This window comes from Pinus tabuliformis, chromosome X, assembly GCF_031772625.1.
Source record: "Pinus tabuliformis cultivar Carrire ecotype Pingquan chromosome X, CPIR1, whole genome shotgun sequence".
Classification (NCBI taxonomy): domain Eukaryota; kingdom Viridiplantae; phylum Streptophyta; class Pinopsida; order Pinales; family Pinaceae; genus Pinus; species Pinus tabuliformis.
In genome coordinates this window covers 1,530,740,100-1,530,762,594 of record NC_142308.1, presented here as the reverse complement: position 1 = coordinate 1,530,762,594, position 22,495 = coordinate 1,530,740,100, and the positions used below count along the sequence as shown (strand labels likewise).

At 37.1% G+C, this 22,495-nt stretch overlaps 1 pseudogene; it reads right to left on the bottom strand.

The window, feature by feature from the left end:
- Positions 1-8,962: 8,962 nt before the first annotated feature.
- LOC149145870 (protein NCA1 pseudogene) lies at positions 8,963-9,867 on the bottom strand (annotated as a pseudogene).
- Between the last annotated feature and the right edge of the window lie 12,628 nt (positions 9,868-22,495).

Below are 22,495 nucleotides of genomic sequence, written 5' to 3'. Positions count from 1 at the left end.
GAGTATTCTTAAATCCTGGAACATGTTGTAATCTTGGAGACAAATCTTGGTTTAGGGAGTCAGTGCCTAGGACATCACTCAAAACTTCATGAAAACTTTAAGAAAACATGGTTGGAATTAATGTGTATAAATGCAATGACTAGTACAACTTAGAGACCTATCACTTCCTATTAGATTGGATATCACTTGAGGGTCATAGAACTTAAAATTAGAATGAGTGACAAGTAGAAAAACTAAGAGAGACATGATTTCAAAACTTAAGCCAAATAGAATTTAAGTTAAAACCCTGAGAGTGCAATTGATGAAGGAAACAAATATAAAAAAACATGGAGTGCTTATAATGAATGTTCTTAAATCAAAGGTACCGCTGGGAACTGAAAACCATATATGAAAATATGTAATCACTGAAACATGCTAATTTTTCATAAGAAAAATCAAAGCTTTGTTTCTTCATACACCAATTTAGTAGAAGAAAACACTTTGCAAAACAATAAATACATAAGGAAAAGGATGGAACAAACTGATGTATGTATGTATGTATGTATGTATGTATAATCTGAGACCTATATTTTCTATATTATGTCCTAATTTTATTGTCAGTAGGGTTCATTATCCAATGAATTATTTAATCACAAAGTTTCCAAATGAATGATAAACAACTAATATTCAATGTCTAAATCTTGTTCTCTATCAAGAAAATATCTTCATACCTAGGGAAAAATATCTTCATTCCTGTGTTCCCCAATAATGGCACCAATTTAATGTTGTTACCATGGAGGAATCTCCTAGATGTTGGGAGTCAGTGCCTAGGACATCACTCCGAATTTCATGAACATTTTAAGAAAAAGTTGTTTGAGTTGAACTTTATAAATGCAATGACTAGTCCAACTCAAAGAATTATCACTTCCAATCTGAATGGCCATCACTTAGGGTTGCATACCTTAAAATCAATATGGTGACAAGAAAAAAAAAATAAGAAAGATGGGATTTCAAAACTTAAGCCAAATGGAATTTAAGTTAAAACCTTGAGAGTGAAATTGATGAAGGAAACGATTAAAGATGACTGGATTTACGTAGGCAGACTTGTAAGAGCTAGGGTTTACAGAAAGAAATCAAGCTTTGGACACCACGGAGGGGCGTAAGGGGGGGAGCACCAATCCCTCCTAAAGTCAAGCAGTCTCCAGTTGCGGCAAAAAACCGATGGAGGCTGAAAAAGGTTTTTTAGGAGGAGGGAAACTAGACAAAAGAGACACACAGGAGCAGAATAATAGAAGGGAGGAACCCAGAAGAGAAAGAGGAGAAGAGAAAAATAATCAGAATGCAGAAACAAAAATACAAAATGGTCCATGTAAGCCTAAAACCACTATCACACCTAGAGTGGTGTTAAGTGATCCAGCGCTGCAGGCGCATAGGGATCACATGTCGACTTACACAATCATTTGTAAATTCATGGGGTTATGGCCAATGGAGAAGGCGCTGTAGGCTTGGATTAAAAGTCACTGGAAACCTAAAGGGGATATAGACCTACACCTTGGATCAAAAGGTTTCTTCACTATTGTCTTCACTAACATTGAGGATAAAGACAGGGTGTTTGAAGGAGGGCCTTACTTCTATGCAGCTGCAGGCCTCTATATGTAGCCTTGGATGATGAATTTTGTCCCGGAGCGTGAGATTTTCACTTCAGTCCCAGTTTGGGTCCGACTCTACTCCTTACCACTTGATTACTGGCAACCAAAATCATTATCAATAGTAGGCAACAAACTAGGGTGGTTTGTTAAAATATCTGAGGCAACTAGAAGGGGAAAGTACACTTCCTTTGCCCGTATATGTGTGGAGATGGATCTCTCTGGAGCTCTACTAGATGAAGTGATCCTGGAAGTTTTTGATGAAGAATGGGTACAAGCGGTGGATTATGAACATGTTCATTTTATATGTTGCAAATGCCATGAACATGGGCATCTATTCAGGGACTGCTCTCTCAACTATACAGAAAGCAGAAGTAAAGTTACAGTAGGGAAAGAAACTGATAGCTTCCACAAGGTGGGAAATAAAGGTAAAGGAGGGAAAAGCTTAAAAAAAAAAAACAACAAGGAAAAGCAGACAAGCCAGAACAGGTACAAGATACTAGAAGCAGAAAATGAGTTGGAAAAGACAAATCAGACCATGGAGGATAGCCCAGGGGAGAAGGATAAGGCAGAAAATATGGAGGAAATACAGGATATCAACCAACAAAAGGAGACTATGATGAGCAACATGGAACTGGAAATGGACCAAGAAATGACCCCTAGTGAGGTGGAAACAGAGGATCATGAATTGCAGGATATTCTCGAAAGAGAACATCTAGATCTGGAAAAATTCCTGAAACAGGGAGCAACAGAAGGTATGGATTCATTACCTCAAGAGGAGTTTAATACAGTGCAACAACTATTTTTGTGGAGAGCTCGGGCTAAAGGGTTGGGAGGTAAAAGAAACCTCGAGAGACAAGACAATGAAGGAGTGAAAACCATGAAAACCACATCAGGACTCACTCCCAGAAACCCAGGCTGGAAAAGGGGTAGAAAGAAACAAAACAAGTTGCTGATGGAATGTGGTAAACTGATGATAGATTTAGGTAAGATGAAAGATCTAACCAGCTATTCTTTTACAAATCTTTCTTAATGAAGCTCACATCTTGGAATATTAGAGGTCTAGGAAGTAAAAGGAAGCAAAGGAATCTTAACAATAGAATGAAAGAAGAAACACCAGATATGATTTTCATCCAGGAAACTAAATGTTCAATTCAAAAAATAAGAGAAATACACAGCAAATGGCTTAATAGATATGAATTTTTAGAAGTCAAAGCAGACAAAATAGCAGGAGGTATTCTAACACTTTGGAACCCTCAAAGTATAGGTATAGTGGATGTTGAAGCATCTAGGAATTATTTATCAGTGGTTATTCAGCCTTTGGGAGACAGGGAAGTTTATTTAATTACAAAAATTTATGGTCCATAGAATCCTGATGACAAACTTAGACTTCTTACTTCTCTAGAGGTTCTAAGAGATAGACATTCAGGTATACCATGGATTTTGGGAGGGGACTTTAACATGATCAAATCCTTGATAGAAAAAAAGGGTGGGACCAGAACACTAGGCAGAGACTCTATAGCATTTCAGAATTTTATAAACAACATGAAGCTAGTTGACACAGATATAAGTAATGGTCTCTTTACTTGGAACAACAAAAGAGGAGGAAAGTCCCAAGTAGCCTCAAAGCTAGACAGATTCATTATCTCAGAGGACCTAATGCTCACGAGCCTTGATATGACAGCAAGGATTCTCCCCTTTGGTGGCTCGGACCATTGGCCTGTTCAACTTGAGGCATCCTATATAGGAACCCCAAAAAATAGACCTTTTCGGTTTGAAAATATCTAGCTCACCCATCCAGACTTCATTAGCAACATTGAAAAATGGTGGAAAGAAGATTTGAAAATTTAGGGGACGAGAATGTTTCTATTGCACAAAAGAGTAAAACATATCAAAATCAAGCTCAAAGACTGGAATAAGAATGTGTTTGGCAACATTTTTGAAGCAAAAAAAAATGTTGAAAGGAAAATGCAGGAAATAAATCAAAACCTAATCAACGATGGCTTTGATGGGGAAAAATGAACAAGCTAACAAGCATCAACAGGAATGGGAGGACTTATGCAAATAAGAGGAAATATTTTGGAGACAAAAATCAAGAGTACAATGGCTAAAAGAAGGATATAAAAATACAAGGTTTTTCCATAAGTCTGCAATGGAGCACAAGTCTCACAACAGGATCTCAAAAATCAAGGATTCCAGAGGCAATCATCTCAATACCCACAAAGAAATAGAAGATGTGTTGGTTCAACATTTTCAAGGCATAGCAGAGGAACCTCTCTTAGATAGATCACAATTTATCAGTGATTTCACAAAGCACTTTCCTAAGCTAGTAACAAGAGATGACAATTATAATCTTAATAGGCCGGTGAATGAAGAGGAGGTTAGTGAAGTCATCAAAGACATGCAGAATGGAAAAGTGCCAGGACTGGATGGTTAAAATATAGATTTCTTTAAAGCATGTTGGAGTATTGTCAAACAAGATATACTGAATGTGGTGGAGGACTCCAGGAATAATAGAACAATATTGAAGGCGCTCAACACATCCTTCATTTCCTTGATTCCAAAACAGGACAATGCTATGACACCAGACAGATTTAGGCCTATAGCTTTATGTAGTGTGGTGTATAAAATAATTTCTAAAATTTTTTCCAACAGACTTAAACCCCTTCTACCTACTCTGATTTCTATGGAGCAAACGGGCTATGTGGAGGGAAGATAAATTCTCAATAACATCATTCAAGCTCATGAAGTGGTTCACTCTCTGATGAGTAAAAGACAGACATGAATGATAATGCAATTGGACCTGGAAAAGGCTTATGATAAGTTAAATTGGGCCTACATTAGGAAGGTCCTCCTAGCTTATGGATTTGACCACAACTGGGTAAGATGGGTAATTGCCCTTGTGACTACCTCTAGTTTTTCAATTCTGGTCAATGGTTCTCCTTCAAAGACCTTTCATCCTTCAAGAGGCCTTAGGCAAGGAGATCCTCTCTCCCCCTTTCTCTTTATTCTTATGATGTAAGGACTAGGCCGAGCTATCAAGTTCGCTAAAGAAGCAGGCAAGATCTAGGGTCTCAAACTTTCTGGTAACGGACAAGCTTTAACCCATCAACAATTTGTAGATGATACCATGCTACAGGGCATTCCCACGGTCAAGGAAGCGCTAGCTTACAAACAAATCCTGCGAGACTTTGCTATGGCGGCGAGTATAGAGGTAAGCCTCTCCAAATCAAAGATTTTCTTTTTCAACACGAACATTGCTATTCAGAGGAACATTTCTAGAATCCTGGGCTTTCAAAGAGACATGCTACCATCCAAATATTTGGGAGTACCGCTCACTGACAAACCTCTGAACAAGATAGTATGGGAGCCTATGATTAATAAACTGCAGGACAAGACTCAAAAATGGACAAGTAGGTCTTTGAACTTGGCAGGCAGGCTGGTGCTCACAAAAGTTGTCCTTCAATCAGTCCCCATCTTCATGTTTTCAGCCCTTCCAACTCCAAAAGGAGTTATGCAACAATGCAGAAATATCCAAAGAGATTTTCTTTGGGGAAAATGGGAAGAAAAGAAGAAATGGGCCTTGGTAGCCTGGGAAAAGATATGTAAATCTAAAAAACACAGAGTTTTAGGACTGGATGATCCTGAAGTGCTAAACAAAGTTTTAGGGGAAAAATTATGGTGGAGATGGATAAAATATTCAGATGCTCCTTGGGCACAAATTTGGAACCAGAAATATGCAAGTAATTGGCAAGACAAGGACCACATAAGAATGTCTGGCATCATAAAAGGCTCCCACATCTAGAATAAAGCTTGGGAGAATAGAGGCATAGTTTAGAAAAATAGCTTCTAGGAAATTAGAGTGGGAGACCTGGCATGGCTTTAGGAGGATAAATGGCAACAGTAACCTAAGCTGTTAAGAGACGACTTTGTGGATCTCAAGCATGATACTGATACCAAAGGGTTACTCCAGGTAAATGAATTTTGGGATCAGACAAATAGCGGAGGAAAATGGAGAACCTAGAGGGAAATGGACTACAGGGATAATGACCCCTTGAAAGCACAGGCTGATGCTCTAACAACCATCCTGGATCAAAGAAAGATCCTGATATCAACTGATTTTGACCAAATAAGATGGGGCAATAACAATGAAGGCACATTTAACCTTAAAGAGGCAAAACACATAGCCCTTGAGCTTGATTCTACAAAACCAGATTGGGTTTGGAAGAATCTCTAGAAGAACCAACGATGGATGAAAACCAAACTGTTCATGTGGCTAGTGCATCATAAGGAAATTCTGACCTGGGAAAATATACAGAAAAGGGGTGTTTCGGCCCATCCAAATGCTAGCTATGTGAATCACAATATGAAATAATGGAAAACCTTCTCAACACCTACATATTTACCTCCACATTGTGGGATGGGATTGCCTCAATATTTAGACAAATAGATAGGGATAGAGGAAGCATTACCAATACCCTAAGGAATTGGAGGAGAAACTTCTCTAATTATGAAATGGTAAACAAAGCTTGGGCTTTAACTCCAAGCTTCCTAATATGGGACGTCTGGAAAGAACGCAACAATAGAATTTTCAAAAATAAAAAGAGTTCCTCCCAGATTATCATGGAACAAATTTTAAGACAGCTCAAGGAGACGGTTGGGACTTTAATGCAAACACCCTCTAAAAATCTCCCTTCAAATGCTGATGTGCAGATACTTCTTTAGTTGGGTATGCAGGGGCTTATTCCTCAGGGCAAGAATAGATTGGTAGAGCAACCAGTCACTGATAAATATTTCTGGCATCCTCCCCCTCAGGGATATATGAAATGTAACATAGATGGGGCCTCAAAAGGAAAGCCAGGAATGGCTGGTTATGGGGGTGTGATTAGGATGAAAACAACTGCATACAATACATTTTTCATTGTAATTTGGGAAGAGCCACAAACAATATGGTGGAGCTAATGGCCCTAGAGCAATGTTTAGAAATCCTGAAGAACGACAATCTTCAGAACATCATAATTGAAGCAGATTCTGAGTTGATTATCAATTCAGTCAAGAGAATCTGTTGTGGTTCGGCTCCGGAAAAGGTCTCGAGACACTGGAGGCTTCTTCAGGTCTATCAAAGAATCCATCTCCACCTTCAGAACATGAGAACCTTAAGTTTCACACTTGTGCGTAGGACTGCCAACAAATTGGCAGACATTCTTGCCAATAAAGGCGCTCTCTGTGCTAAGAGCGGCAATAAGTACAGATGGCAAGAGGTTCCCTAGGGTAGATTGAGGGATGATTGTCTCAACCAGGCGAATGTGGATTGAGAAATCCATCAGAACAGAGGATGCCAGTAGTAGTAGAGGTTGGGTTTTGTAGATACACAATCAACATGAAGTGGTTTTCCAGAGGTAATTTGAAAACAACACACAGGCCTTTGTTGGATTTATTAGCCTAGAACAGCTCAGACCCAGGGTTCTTGGGTGGGAGATGATTTGCAGCAAGAGGATTTTTTTAAACTATCTCCTACCACAGATCAATTCAGCTTTTCTCTGTCGGGAGATGGGGTGAAGAGTCTTCAGTCAGAAGGAACAGTAGAATCCTACCATAGATATATAATTGCTAGCAATGGATGCAGCGAACCGGCGTGTTTGGTTTAGGGGTTTTCGGAAGGCGGGTATTCCTCCTGCTTCTCTTCAAACCAATATTCCTCTCAACCATTGGACCAAACGGTTGAGGGTCAATGGCGGAGATTCAAGGTGTAGGTTGATGGGTTCAAGTTAGAGTCTTGGCTTCCTCAGCAGACTTGAAATCTTCTTTATGTCCACCTTTAGTTTTCTATACCACCCTCAAGGTGGTTTTCGGCTCATCGGACACCCTCAACTCCGGAAGTGGTTTCCTAGGCATGAGCCCGATGCCACTCATCACACAACATGTGGCTCTAGCAGGAGAGAGAATAACACCCTCATCGGGCAGGTATTATCATGGCTTGTTTTCCATCCGATATGTTTATCAACCATTAGATCAACGACCCAAGATCACTATGCATGTTGATGGGTCCGGGTCAGAGTCTTAACTTAATGTTATGTCCATGCATGTTTAGCCTCTAGGCAGGAATCAGTGGATTTCGGGCGGATTACCTATGCAAAGTTTATTCCCCCTTTTCGGACTCGAAATCCGAATAATTTGGTTTCTAATTCATCATCGGGTCCATTTTTAGAAGCAAAATATATGCCTTTCTTTGCTTCGATATAACCTCAACCGTTAGATCTTGGAAGATGGATCAAATGGACCAGACGTGTATTTGTATTTTGAAGGACTCGTAGCTTAGGTGTGTGGGCCCATGGCTCATTGCCCCAAGCCCAGAGCGGGATAGTTAACTCTATGTCCCCCAGGTCCTTTGGGTTGGTTTTAATTTATGTAATTTGTTTCTTTGTTTCAATTGAATAGAAGGTACGACTCTTGCTTCAGCAAGAAAAGAAATTGATGAAGGAAACAAAGCTAAAAAAGATGCTTATAATGAATGTTCTTAAATTAGAGGTACCATATGGAACTAATAATCACATAGGTAAATTTGTAACCCTTGAAACCTGTTATTTTTCATAAGAAAAATCAAATCTTTGTTCCCAACCCCCCTTTTGTTTTCTTTTCCAACTCTTATTTCCCCCCAAAACCTGCCTGTCTAAGTTAGTTATTAAACTAATTTTTTTTGACATTTATAAATTGTTTCTTTTTGAAAGGGTTTATAAAGAATAATAATGAGCCATTTAAGATATTGGTAATTCATTATTAAGACATTATATGTATATATATATATATATATATATATATATATATATATATATATATATATATATATATATATATATATATATATATATATATATCTAGAGAGAGAGAGAGAGAGAGAGATCTCTCTCTATATATATATAACTCCCCCTTTCATTGAGTAAAATTCCACATAATAATATATATTTTGGGTTTTTGACCTATCAAACATTTATGTAATAAAATTAAAATTTGGACAAAATGATATTTGCTTCCCACAAAAAAAACCACTTGGTGGTTTGAGGACCCACCTCTCGTCAGTTTTGAAAACCAAGCAAGGGGATCTCTTAATAAATCTACATAATTGATTCAACATAACGGTATTGGCACAAATCCAAATGAGCCCTCCCCCCTCCCATTAAACTTCGACGAGGAAGGCAGACTCTCATGCCGTTGATCTGAATGGATACCTATTAGATTGCTTTCACCTCTATCATTTTAGTTCTATCAACTCGTGGTAACTTCTACAATTACCCAACAAAAACTCTCTACTTCATGACTTTAGGATGATTATTCAAATTTCATTTTTCTCTAGAAGGGGCCATATATTGACACTCCTTGAGCTAATCATGAAGAAATTCTAAAACTAAAAGTTGCTTATATTCTAGAGATGGATCCTCAATAGGTTTCAATGAAAGGATTTCCAAGCATTTCACCACTTCTTGAAACCTATTTGTAGCATATTTTATATTACTTAGGGATGTGTTTACATCAACAACCTTAGCCAATCAAAATGCGACATCTATTATTTGTGAGGATAGTTTTGTAAAATGTTTAATGGCCTTTCTATGAACATTCAATGCCCAAGAATAATACAATTGTGATGATAAAATATCATTTTCATGGTACTTAAGATCACCAACTTTTTTCAAAGGCACTGAAAGAGCATGCACAACCTCAACATCATTAGTAGATAATTTTGAAAGAGATTTGATACTCTCATTATAATCTTGAATGCACTAGTGACATCTCCCATTTCCTGGTAACAATCCCCAAGGATGACAAGAAAAACTCCTTGTTGAGAAATAAACTTTGGAGTGCTTCCATATCTTTCTATTTGTTCATGGATATCCTTTGCAGATAAAGTCAACCTTGACTTTGCACTCTCAATTTTTTGGGCTTTAAATTCTCTCATTGCATGTTATAGTAGGAAGATGCCTCTTTCTAAAGAAACATCCTCGTAAGTAACATTCTTGAATTGTATTTTGTCTTCCTTCCCTTTTATATCATCTGAATTAGTTATTGTTCTCTTAATTCTAGCATTCCCTTCAATGAATTGGTCAACAAGTACTTGAAGATCAAGATAAAGTTCAACTTTATCGATGTTCACTCTGCATAATGGGCAATCATTAAAGCATAAAATGCATGCTTTGAAAATTTTATTATCGCAAGGTACACATTTTTTACTTAAATGAATGAGAGTCATATCCAAATGGGCATTTTGGAGTGGCTTCTTCATCTGTTTGATTATCCCTCCCTTTCATATCCTTGTAAAGATAATATTTAAATTTTCCTTGCATTGTTACTAGATATTTTCTCTAGAGTGGTCCACATCTTTGTTGAATGCATTTGCAAGCATACATACAGTACTCATTTATGCCTATGACCTTGTTGATTAGGAGTCTCAAATTCACAGCATAATTCAAATGATTTTTCTCCAGCAGTCCACACATACACACACACACACACACAGTTGAAAATGGCAACAAGAAATGCTAAAAATAGAAATGCTAAAAATAGCATTGCTATAAATAGTAGTTCGGGTACCAGTGTTGGACATAGAAACAAGGAATGAAAAATGAAAGTGTTAAAAATAGCATTGATCTAAATAGCATTTCGGGATGGATTCCAATTTTAGTTAGTCCCTGAACTAAAATTGAGAAGTAAAAATTTGAATTTTATCTTACCAGCTGTTTGAAAAATAATTAATTAATTCATCTTGAGTTAATTAGTTGTAGAAAATAAAACATGAAGTCTATGTGAAGACATACAACAGTTTCTCCATTGATTGAGGAATTTATCCCTTAGTTAATGAGATTAGGATGAGTTATACTTTGAGTTGTAATTAGTTAGCTCAGTTAACTGAGTTAAGTAGTTAGATTAGTTCTAATAGTTTGTAGAATTAATTGTGAGTTTAGTTAGTTAATTCTTGCATGCATGTAACTGCTGCACTTCAGATAACTGAATATTCTCTCATAAATAACTCATGCATGTCAGTTTAGTCAAAGACCCAATTGAGATCAGAGGAAGGGAAAATGTACTATCAGTTGGAGGATTTTTCGTATATAGGAAACTCATCCATGCAGAAGAAATTACCTCCCTTAGGATTGTGCAGTTACTATTGAGCCAAGTGAGCAGTGTAAGGTGGGAATTCACACAAGTGGAAGCACTAGACCCCAAGAAAAACTGCGCAAGAAAATAGGAGGCTTGGAGGGTAGAGGAGAAGGTTTGTGAGAAGCCTTTGACTGTCTAGGAGCAGCAAAGGGATTGTACTGAGAGCTAGATAGCTTTCGAGCTAAGGCTTTGTGTAATCCAGACATATTTCCACTTGTATGGTATTATAGAGATCGAGGTTTTAGGCTGAGGCTTTCCCCAGAGTATTCTTTTGTGTTCATGTGTGATTTCTTTCTCATTCTCAATTATATGTGTTCTTATTGATCTTGCTCAAATTGATTAAGCTTCCACAAGTTTGTTGTAGAAGTAGATCTTGTATTTTGCTTTAGTATATTTCATAATCTGTTGATCTACAGTGGGAAATTCTACATGGTATCAAAGAAAAGGTGATCAAAGGAGAGAACTATATACAAGAAGGGAGAAGTTCGAAGTTTGAGGTTCATGAATATAGAAATCGAGTTCTTATCACATATCAATTTCACCAATGGCATTCAATGATTTAAGACTTGAATATTCTCTTGATGGCAGTTCGAATTATATAGCCTGGAAGGATCGCATGGAAGTAGTATTAGAGGATAACGGTCTAAAGGACTTCATTGATCAAGAAGTCCCCAAGCCGACAACGACTAATGCTACAAAATTGGTAGAATGGAAGAAATGTGTGGCTAGAGCAAGGATACTCCCTCTGGAGGGTGTTCGAGACCACATAGTCTCGAGTCTCCATAGGAAGGAGACACCATTTTTGATGTGGGAAACATTGAAAGATCTATATCATAACAGTAGTGATCAGAGGACGCTGGCACTGAAAGACAAGCTTTGGAAAATCAAGTGTGAAAAGGGCAGCACGATGTCTACGTTCCTAAACAAGCTCACTACCTACAGGGATGAGCTTGTAAGTGTGGGGATCATGACCGTTGATGACGACATGGTGAGTATAGCTCTCCTCAGTCTTCCTAAGAGCTGACATAGATACCAAGACTCAGTAAATAGAAGAGAGAAACTGTCTGATTGGGAACAACTTTGGTCGGATCTGATGCATGAGGAGATAAGAAGAAGCACTAGAGATGGTTCTTCATCTAGGAGGATGAAGAAAATTGTTCCTTAGTGAGTAAGGAAAAGAAAGGGAAGGAGAAGGATTCTCATCCAAAATCAAGCTCTTCCCATGGTGGGAAGAAGTTTGACAAATCGAAAGTGTGATGCTTTCATTATCATGAGGTGGGCCATTTTGCTACAAATTGTCCACTGAAGAAATCCAAGATGGAATCCAAGGAAGGATTGAAGGTGAGGCATTGGCCTCATAGTTCGAGTTGGATTTCACCCTCTTCGCATGCATGGTTTCATCCATGGTGGGATGTGGTTTGTTTCTTGATAGTGGAGCTTCTTTCCACATGACCGATGAAAAGAGTTTGTTCAGTGCCTTGGAGGAGAAATATCTCCAGATACTCATAGCAATGGTTAATGACGAAAAGTATAGCGTCTCAGGTGTAGGCACAATTTTTTTTTAGAGGGAGCATGGAGCTTGCATTACCTTGACTGATGTTAAGTATGTACTAGGAATGAGGAAAAATTTGGTGCCGATCGCAATGCTGGAAGACAAAGGCTATGATGTAGTCTTCAGTAAGGGAAAGGTTTTCCTTCGACACATCCCCGCTAGACAGGTGAAACAGATCAGTTCATGAGTCAGGACCTTGTATGCTCTTGAGGTTCAAGATGCATGCAAAGCCTTGAGGAGCAAGGAAACTGATGGAGACTTGGTGGTTGAGAGGGAGAGTACACTACCTCTCAACATGCAGCGCCAGAAGAAGTCTCAGACAATTGTGGAGGAGCCACAATTGGTGAAGCAACTTTAGGAGGTTGTGGAGAAGCCACAACTAGAGAAGCTGAGAGGAGATAGAGTGGAGGCATCTACTCATGCAGAGACCTCCAGTAGGGGGAAATTTCGAACCAAGTGGGCAGAGGGATCACATGCATCCATACCTCTAGGTAGGAGGTGGGGCGATGTGGAGTGATAGTCCCAAGAAGGCTATAATAGGGGTAGGATCATTGAGGTACCCAATTTCTTTGATTTGACATTGCTACGGGAGCCTCGACGAGGAGTAGTAGGATTGGATGAGTGGGTAGAGACAGTTGTGGATGGAGCGACAGAGAGAGCTACAGTGTAGGAATCCCAAGACTGTGCAGAGCTAGCAAGTTGCAGCAATGCGAGAGGCATAGGAGTGTTGCACCAGTGTAGGATGGCATAGGGAGGTGTGCAACAGTGTGAGATGCATGGAGTGTTGCAACAGCTTAGAGGTCAGAGTGGGAGCACTTGTTAGCGATAGAGGGAGCTTCAGCATCAGAGGGTGTTTCTAGCCCAAAAGAGAGGTAAGCTGGGAGTTTTTTTTGTTTCTAGAGTTGTTGGAACAATAACACTTGGAAGAAGTGTTGCATGCAGAACATTCCAAAGGTTCAGGATCGGGTTCGAGTTGAATGCCTTTCTTGTTGAGAGGGAGTGTTGAAAATGGCAAAAAGAAATGCTAAAATAACATTGTTATAAATAGCAGTTCGGGTACCAGTGTTGGACATAGCAACAAGGAATGAAAAATGGAAGTGCTAAAAATAGCATTGCTATAAATAACATTTCAGGATGGATTCCAATTTTAGTAAATACTTGAACTAAAATTTAGAAGTAAAAATTCAAATTTGATCTTACCAGCTATTTGAAAAATAACTAATTAATCCATCTTGAGTTAATTAGTTGTAGAAAATCAAATATGAAGTCTATGTGAAGACATGCAACAGTTTCTCCATTGATTGAGGAATTTATCCCTTAGTTAAGGAGATGAGGATGAGTTGTACTTTGAGTTGTAATTAGTTAGCTCAGTTAATTGAGTTAAGTCCAGTTAGATTAGTTCTAACAATTTATAGAATTAATTGTGAGTTCAGTTAATTAATTCTTGCATGCATGTAATTGTTGCACTTCAGATAACTGGATATTCTCTCATAAATAACTCATGCATGTCAGTTCAGTTAAAGATCCAGTTGAGATCAGAGGAAGGGATAGTGTACTATTAGTTGGAGGATTTTTCCTATACAGGAAACTCATCCTTGCAGAAGGAATTATCTCCTTTAGGATTGTGCAGTTACTACTGAGCCAAGTGAGTAGTGTGAGGTGGGAATTCACATAAGTGGAAGCATTGGACCCAAGAAAAACTGCACAAGGAAATAGGAGGCTTGGAGGGTAGAGGAGAAGGTTTGTGAGAAGCGTTTGACTATCTATGAGCAGCAGAGGGATTGTATTGAGAGTTGGATAGCTTCTGAGCTAAGACTTTGTATAATCTAGACATATTTCCACTTGTATGATATTACAGAGATCGGGGTTTTAGGCCGAGGCTTTCCCCAAAGTATTCTTCAGTGTTCATGTGTGATTTCTTTCTCATTCTTGGTTATATGTGTTCTTATGATCTTGCTCAAATTGATTAAGCTTCCGTAAGTTTTTTGTAGAAGTAGATCTTGTATTTTGCTTTAGTATATTGCATAATATGTTGATCTATAGTGGGAAATTCTACACACACACACACACAACTTTGGTATAGTCCTAAGGGTTAGCTCAATTGGTCAAGTTACCATTGCTAAGTACCTCCCCAATTGGGGGGTCATGGGGTCAATTATCCTTGATGCCATCGAGGTTAGGATCTACTACTTTTTCCAACAAAATGTTATCCCTTCGAGTCGATTTGCAAAAAAAAAAAAAAAAATCTCTCGCGTTTTCAGGGAGTAGATTTTTTGCTAGGAGGAAAATGAATAATTCAACTTCAACACAGTACCAAGAGCTTTGATATAACATAAAAATTTTCAAACTTTGCACAAGTAATTAGAAGGACATATTTCCTCTTCATATCAAAAGCTTTGGAATACTTTTAATTTTGGTTTCTTGTTGGATTTTGCTGAGAAAATATTCAACATTTTAGCTTTACAAAATTTTGCTACAACAAAACATTCACTTTTCTTCTTTCCTGTGTTTGATCATTCAGCTTTCTTGATTGTGTTATCATGACTTAAGCCAATTCTTGGATGTAGTTTCATATTGTTTCTTGCAAGTATCTTTTTCACATTATGGTTCATTAGAGGCTAATCCTAGTCCTCATTCGGATGATGTTAGGTCCCTATAATACTAGTGTAGCCCCTATATTGTTATTGTTGTGTCCATGTATCCCCCATATTGTTATTGTTGCGCCCCATAGAATCTCCCTATTGTTATTGTTGTTCCCTTACATTATTATTGTTATGTAGTTCCTGATTAAATTGTGACCCTTTAGACTCCTGTATATACCAAGGAGGTCTTGTCATTTGAATCATACAAGAATATTAGGTAAAAATGATCGGGGATAGAGTCAAAATTGACCAGGTTAAACAATGGTGGTTTTGGGAACATGGTATAGTGTACCCATGGTATTTCTACACATGGTATTGCATCTAATGTAGCATTTAAACGGCTAGGAGGACTTCATTGTAAAGAAGGTTAGGGAGGTGAGTAGTGAAGGCTCACTTGGCCTACTTAGACAAGGTTTTGGCCAAGGATAATGAAATTTCATTGGGTTGGGTTTTTCCCTGGAGTTGGGTTTTTCCCAAGGAAAATAATTTGTTCATTATGTGTATGTCTATGCTTGTTGCTGGTTATTTTTTATTATTCATCTCTATAAATATTTGTAAATAATTTATATGTATGCGGTAAATTTGATCAATTAGTACAAGAGTCAAATGTTGGCTTTAGATGAATGCTTCTATTTCCGAGGGTTATTTGGTCTTGTGGATGAAGAGCTTGATGCAAAGTTTGTTGTATATCTGGAAGAGGAAGCTAGACAAATATGGATCGGGCTCAAGTCCATGGTGAAGGTGAATAGTCTCCTCGTAGTAGGACAAGGAATTTCAAGTCGGTCAACCTAAACCTCGATGGAAACTTCTTAGCTATGCACATCAAGAACAAGGTTCTAAAGGCACTCAGATGGGTCATTATGCCATCATTGGAGAATGAGCGAGCTGGTGGTTTCCACCTGCGTTTAAGGCTGCATGTATACATTAGATTGTGGATGTCATGGATCGAAGGTGAGGTAGACATCAGACTGTGGATAAATCTAAGTGCCAGTGGAACTTACTTGGATGACGATATCCTTACTATATTTGATGGAAAATTGGTAAATGGGGCATGGTCGATGGGTGAAGAAGCTACGAGAAGTGAGTTATGATCTGGGAAGATTGGTTAATTTTATTTATTTTTTAACATTTGGAATGCAATGTATCACATCTCAGGGTTGATTCTGAAATGCACTGTCATGCCCATGAAGACCCATGAGAGCCATGATTCTAAGATTTATGGCACAACTAAGGTATCAAAGAGTGGATTAGGTTCTCATAGATGCCTATTGGAGAAAAGAACTTTGGATTTTTTTGTCTAGACCACGTGAATCTTGACGAGGGTAATTCTAGTGAGACTGCGTTCCATAGCAAAAAAAAATGAATGCAAATTTTGAATGCCGATATGAAAACTGCACTGACAACCTTGCACAATGAAAACCAAAAGAGCTTGAGGTGAAATTCCTCCAGGATGAGTTCTGCTGCAGGTGGAACAATGAGCAGCATTAAAAAATTTAAAATGTCTCTTCATGCTTCAATGGATGAAAGCCTAAAAGCGATGTGATGGAGCTATGATAATGCAAACCTTATGGTAATAAAGCACAAGTTGGGTTGATTTTCTGTGTGCTTGGAATTCATCATGAAATTAGAGCTTGGAGTAAATGCCTATCAGATGCTACGCAAGTCAAATGCTCCATTATGATGAAGTGTGCTCATGGCACAAATTAACATGATTGTAAGTGATTTAGGAATCCGAGAAATTCCATCAGATGCAAAGTAAGTGGCTATAACAACACAAGGAGTCTTTCCTTGGAGATGGGTTATTGTTGGTGGAGCTATGGCTCTCACATGTGGACTTGATAGGGATGTAGTGAGAAAAGCATTGATATTTGAGTACACATGAAGGATCCAGTGTCCAAGTGATACTCTTATGTTTTGGGTAGAGTTAGAGAGAATGGAAGTCATAATAGAAACAAGGGATAAAATGAATATATATATATATATATATATATATATATATATATATATATATATATATATATATATATATATATCTATATATATATATATATATCTATATATATATATATATATATATATATATATATATATATATATATAGATATGACGTCAAAAAATTTGCATGTAAATGGACATACTACTGTAAGACCTGGCAAGGCATGTGTACCCTCGGGTAATCACTGCTAAAGTTTGGGTTAGATGTAGGTGATAGGGGTGATGTCAGGTTAACACATACCCTGGTATACAATTTGAGTGGGGTAAGGGCCAAAGTGAGTGAGGTTGGGCTGAATCACTTTGCAAGGTTGATTGGATTTAGTCAAGGAACCCCAAGTCAAGTTTAAAGGGGGAAATGTTAAGTAAAATTGACTTGGGGATAGAGTCAAAATTGGTCAGGTTAGATAGTGGTGGTTTTGGGAACATGGATGATAGTGTACCCATGGTATTGCATGTAATGTAGCCTTTAAAAGGTTGGGAGAAGTTCAATGTAAAGCAGGACAGGGAGGTGAGTAGTGAAGGCTCACTTGGCCTGCTTAGCCAGGGTTTTGGCCAAGGCTAATGAAATTTCATTGGTTTGGATTTTTCATAGGAGTTGGGGTTTTTCCGAGGAAAATAATTTGTGCATTATGTGTATGTCTATTCTTGTTGGAGGTTATTTTTTATTATTCCTCTTGGTAAATATCTGTAAATTTTATCAAACAATTGTTCATTTATGTAATGTAAAAGGACCTTTTCCCTTCAAAGAGGTTGATTTTGAAGTTGTTGATCTATCTTTTCTTCATTTTTGTGATCTGGTTACATAACATTTGGTATTAGAGCTTTAGATTCTAGGGTTTCACTGCTGCAAATAGGTCATATTGGAATTTTCACTATAATGTTTTTAATACAAGGCTTAACAATTTGAAATTTATATCATGTGGAGCTGAAATATTGGTGAACTTTGTGTAAAATTTTTAGATCCTTTTTTTACTATATTTTATGAGATATGGTGCGAAGAAGTTAGGGTTTTTGCATGCTCCAGAATTCTATCTAAAACACGTATTTCAGGGGAAATAATCATAACTTTTGTTTTGAGCATACAAATTGAATTTTGTAAAAATTCACATAAATTTCATTGAATGTAGTTTCGTGGGTACCATTTTCAGGGCTGAAGGATGAAAGAATGATACGTATCATTCCGTACAAGTTCGCTCTGTTGAACCAGTCCATGATCATGGCATTGTGGAAGATTTAGCATAAATTTACCTTGAAGAATTTAATCTTAGTATGAATTATGACATTGGAAACAATATTCAAAGGGATATCACAAGAAAAAATTTTAGACCTTGGAGAGCTAAAATTACTCAGATACAATAGTTTGAAGATCAAACTCCAAAAAATGAGAAAAAAGGTGTGTATTTTTTAAATTTACATAGGTTTGGTTTGAAAAATCAATCCTAGGTGATTCATAGGGCATATTAAAGCATATATATCATTATTTGGTTCTAATATGCATTGAAACAAGAAAAATGGATACTCCTAGTAAGAAACCAGAAAAGACTATGACACACAAAGAAGAGGAAGAAATGCAACATGATATATCAAGATTACGAGACCAAGTCCAACAAATTTTTCTATCACAATGAGTAACAAAAAATGATTTGGAAGCAATGATGAATTTTAAGATGGTTTACAATTGAAAATAACAAGGGACATGGAAGGTTTAAAAGTAGATATGGAAGGTTTGAAGGATGGTTTAAAAGTAGATACGGAAGGTTTGAAGGAAGGTTTGACAAAGATGCTACAAGAAATGCTTCTTAATAGCGATAAAGTATTCAATGAAACTCATGACGAGAAAAAAAGGAATGTGAATCATCATTTTAGAGACTCTAACTTTGGGTTTAAGACCAACCACATTCCAAATATCGATATGAGAAAGTTTGATGGCAAGGATCTGGTAGCATGGATACTATGTATGGAGAAATTATTTGATATACATGATGTGCAACACACTCACAAGGTACACATTGAATATTTATATTTAGAACCCAATAAATTTGTGTGGCATCGATGGATTTGTTCTCATAAACCACTTTTCACTTGGTCAATTTTTATAGAGGAATTTATAGAACATTGAGGATACAAATAGCAACAACTTCTTTGGAAAATTGATAAATCTCAAATAAAAGGGTTTGATGTTAGAGTACATTGAGGACTTCCAAATACTGAATAACAAGTTAGCTAATATTTTAGAGGAGCATATGATTGATGTCTTCATAGGGAGTTTAAAGGATAACATCCAACAAGAGGTTCACCTTTGTGAACCCGATTCATTGGAGAAGGCATTCAGGGTGGAAGGAAAAGTTGAAAGAAAAATTATGGCGACAAGGAAGTCTACCATTCACAACTATAAAGGTGGAAGTGTTTCTACTCCTAGCCTCCTGCAACCTACAAGGTTGAAACCACAACAATTGGAGGAAAAAATAGCAAAAGGGCTTTGTTACAATTGTGATAGAAAATACATTAAAGTTCATGTGTGCTGATAAGTGATTTTTTTATATAGATTTTGAAGAGGAGGAATAAAAGGAATAAGAAACATCAAAAGAAGAGGATATACACTTGGAACCAACTCCAAAGAAAGAAGAAATGAATCCAACCATATCTTGTAATGCATTGGCGGGAATTAACACTCCTCATACTCTCAACATAGAAGGATATATCAAGAAGAAAAAGGTAATAGTGTTGATTGATTCAGGAAGTACCCATAATTTTATTCATTGTAATTTAGCAAAGTAATTGAATTTCTTTTTATATGCAACACTAGAGTGTCAAGTGGTGGTTGCAAATGGAGGAACTATAAATTCTCAAGAAAGTGCCATAATATCAAGCTAATCGTAGGGGAATATGTATTGAATAGTCCAATTCTTTCCATTCCAATGGGTGGTACTGATATTGTATTAGGAGTCCAATGGTTACAATATTTGGGGATGATAGCCTTTAATTTTCAATAACTTTTCTTGAAAATTTTCTAGGAAGGAAAGGATATTAAATTAAGGGATATCACATGGAAACTAGGGAATATAATCAACTCTATTGGCATGAAAAATATTTTGAAGAAAGAACAATGAGGCATAATTGCACACTTATGCTCATTAGATGTTCAAACATCGAAATCATCCATTTCTCCATATCTCTAGAGAACCTTGGACAATCATTCCAAGGTATCTGAGACTCCCAAAGGCCTCCCACCTATTCATGATCATGATCATTCTATTCACTTGATTCCAAGAAGTGTTCCTCCAAACATCAGGCCGTATGTTGTTACTTAAGAAACCAAGTTCATGGCTATAGGGAAATTGTGCTTAAGACATTAATAGATATTATTTTACTGTCACTTTATTGTTTGTTGTGTTCTCAAATGAAGGACCTAAAAACTTGGTCTTTAAATCTTAATACATGTATGACTAGAACATCTCAAAATGCCATTTGTTGCTAGATATAAATGATGAATGAAGAAAGATTGAAAGGGAAGTTAAAGATAATATGTTGATATTTCACAGAAACTACTATCTGTAACTTAGAAGAATTATGAAAATGAGAACTAAATCATAGACAATATGCTGCTTAACACAGAAACTACTATCTGTGACTCTGGGAAAAGTTAAAGATAATATGCTAGTCTTTCACATAAACTATTATCTATAACTTAGAAAAGAAGGTGGGAACTTCAAGTATAGGAGCGCTCTTTTAAGGAATTTTAACTTTATCTACATAAGCAAATAAATACCTGTAGCTTCATTACTATACTTGAAAGAAGAAAATATAACATGACACATGATAGAGAAGGTTACAAAATTATACCCAACAACTCATGGAAAATTCTGATTCTTTCATTAATCAACGATGATATCAGGAATACAGTGGCATAGTCTCCTGTTTCTCCAAAATTCGAACCCTTTCTTTGTAAATTTTCCTCTTTTTATACATTGTGGAATTGTTGTTGATTTCTGAAACTACCCAAATTATTTAACTACTTCTCTAACTATATGAAGTAAAAACTATTGTAGAATTTTACAAAGGGTAAAAGACACCTCAAAGAACATGAAATAACAGGAACATAACTGAATTTAGAAGGGGACGATAATTGCTAGCTTGCTCTATTAATTCGCTGCCGAATTCCTCTGTAAATGCCCTAATGATGCTTAATTCATTTTAGCCGTAATGAAATGCATTTAATTCGTGTAATCCTAGGCTTACATGGGCATTCTGATTGGCCAAAATGCAAAGAAACATACCCAATTGTCTTCCTCTTCAGCTTCGGCTCCAACCCTGATTTTCCACTTTACACGGAAAAATTAACACAAACCTTTGATTAATACGGAACTCAAAAGAGTTAATCTTGCTTTATAAACATGTCAAATCCGCCCGTTCAACACTCCATTGACTTCCATCGCAAATCACAATTGGCCTGATATATCACTGTAAAACTTAACTTTACGCACCCTTAGGCCGCATAACTATGGAAGTGTTGGACTTATGCATAAATCCTTTATATCTGTGCTTTTCTATTATATACCTTTTATAATGAAAATATACCATAAAACATGCTTTTTCCATTTTTAATATGGTTCGCACAACTATCGAGGCATACCTTTCTACCGATATATCCCCACCATAGATCTGTGCTTTTCGTATCAGACAGTCTATAAAGATTTTGGGTGGGACATAAGCCCGGAGAATACCCGCCCGAAATGGGCGGTTTTCTCTCTCCACCCGGCTGCTACATGTTGAATGATATGTAGGATCGGGTGAGCTCTAATAAAAACCATTTACCATTTTTGCTTTGCCCAAAAACTTGCTTGTAGCTTGAAATCTACCTTTTCATACACCTTGCGGACCTGCGTGACTTATATAACATAATATATATAAACTATCGGATCTGGCCTATTGAAAATCGCAATCGGCATGCCATATACATATATACAAAGTTTTATGCAATGATCGCGGACCTGCTGGGGCTTATAAATCATAATATATATACGCTTCGGGTCTGGTCTTTCTATTATAATCCTTTATAATAGAAATACATATAAAACTGCATAAACAAAATATATATGAAGGGCTTTTGATATAGTGGACCCGCCAGGACTCTACAATAAAACACATATATTTTGGGTCCGCCATCGCAAGTCGCAATCAGCGGAACCCAACGTACATAGCTTAGTAGTGTGGCGGACCTGACCGGACTTAAAACCATGATGTATATACCTTTTGGGTCCAACTATCGTGAATTGCAATCGGCAATCAGTGAATGAACCAATACATATGCATTCGACGCTTTATGGAACCGCTAGGCTTTTAAATATAATATATATATTTCGGGTCCGACCTGCGATCGCAAATAGAAATTGGCGCTATCAGTGGAACCAATCATACATATCATTGCGGACCTACCAAACTTTATAAAATACAACTCATAGTATTTCGGGTCCCGCTTTAACCCTTTAATACTTGTTTCTTTTACGAATCTGATATATTACTTTGTTTCT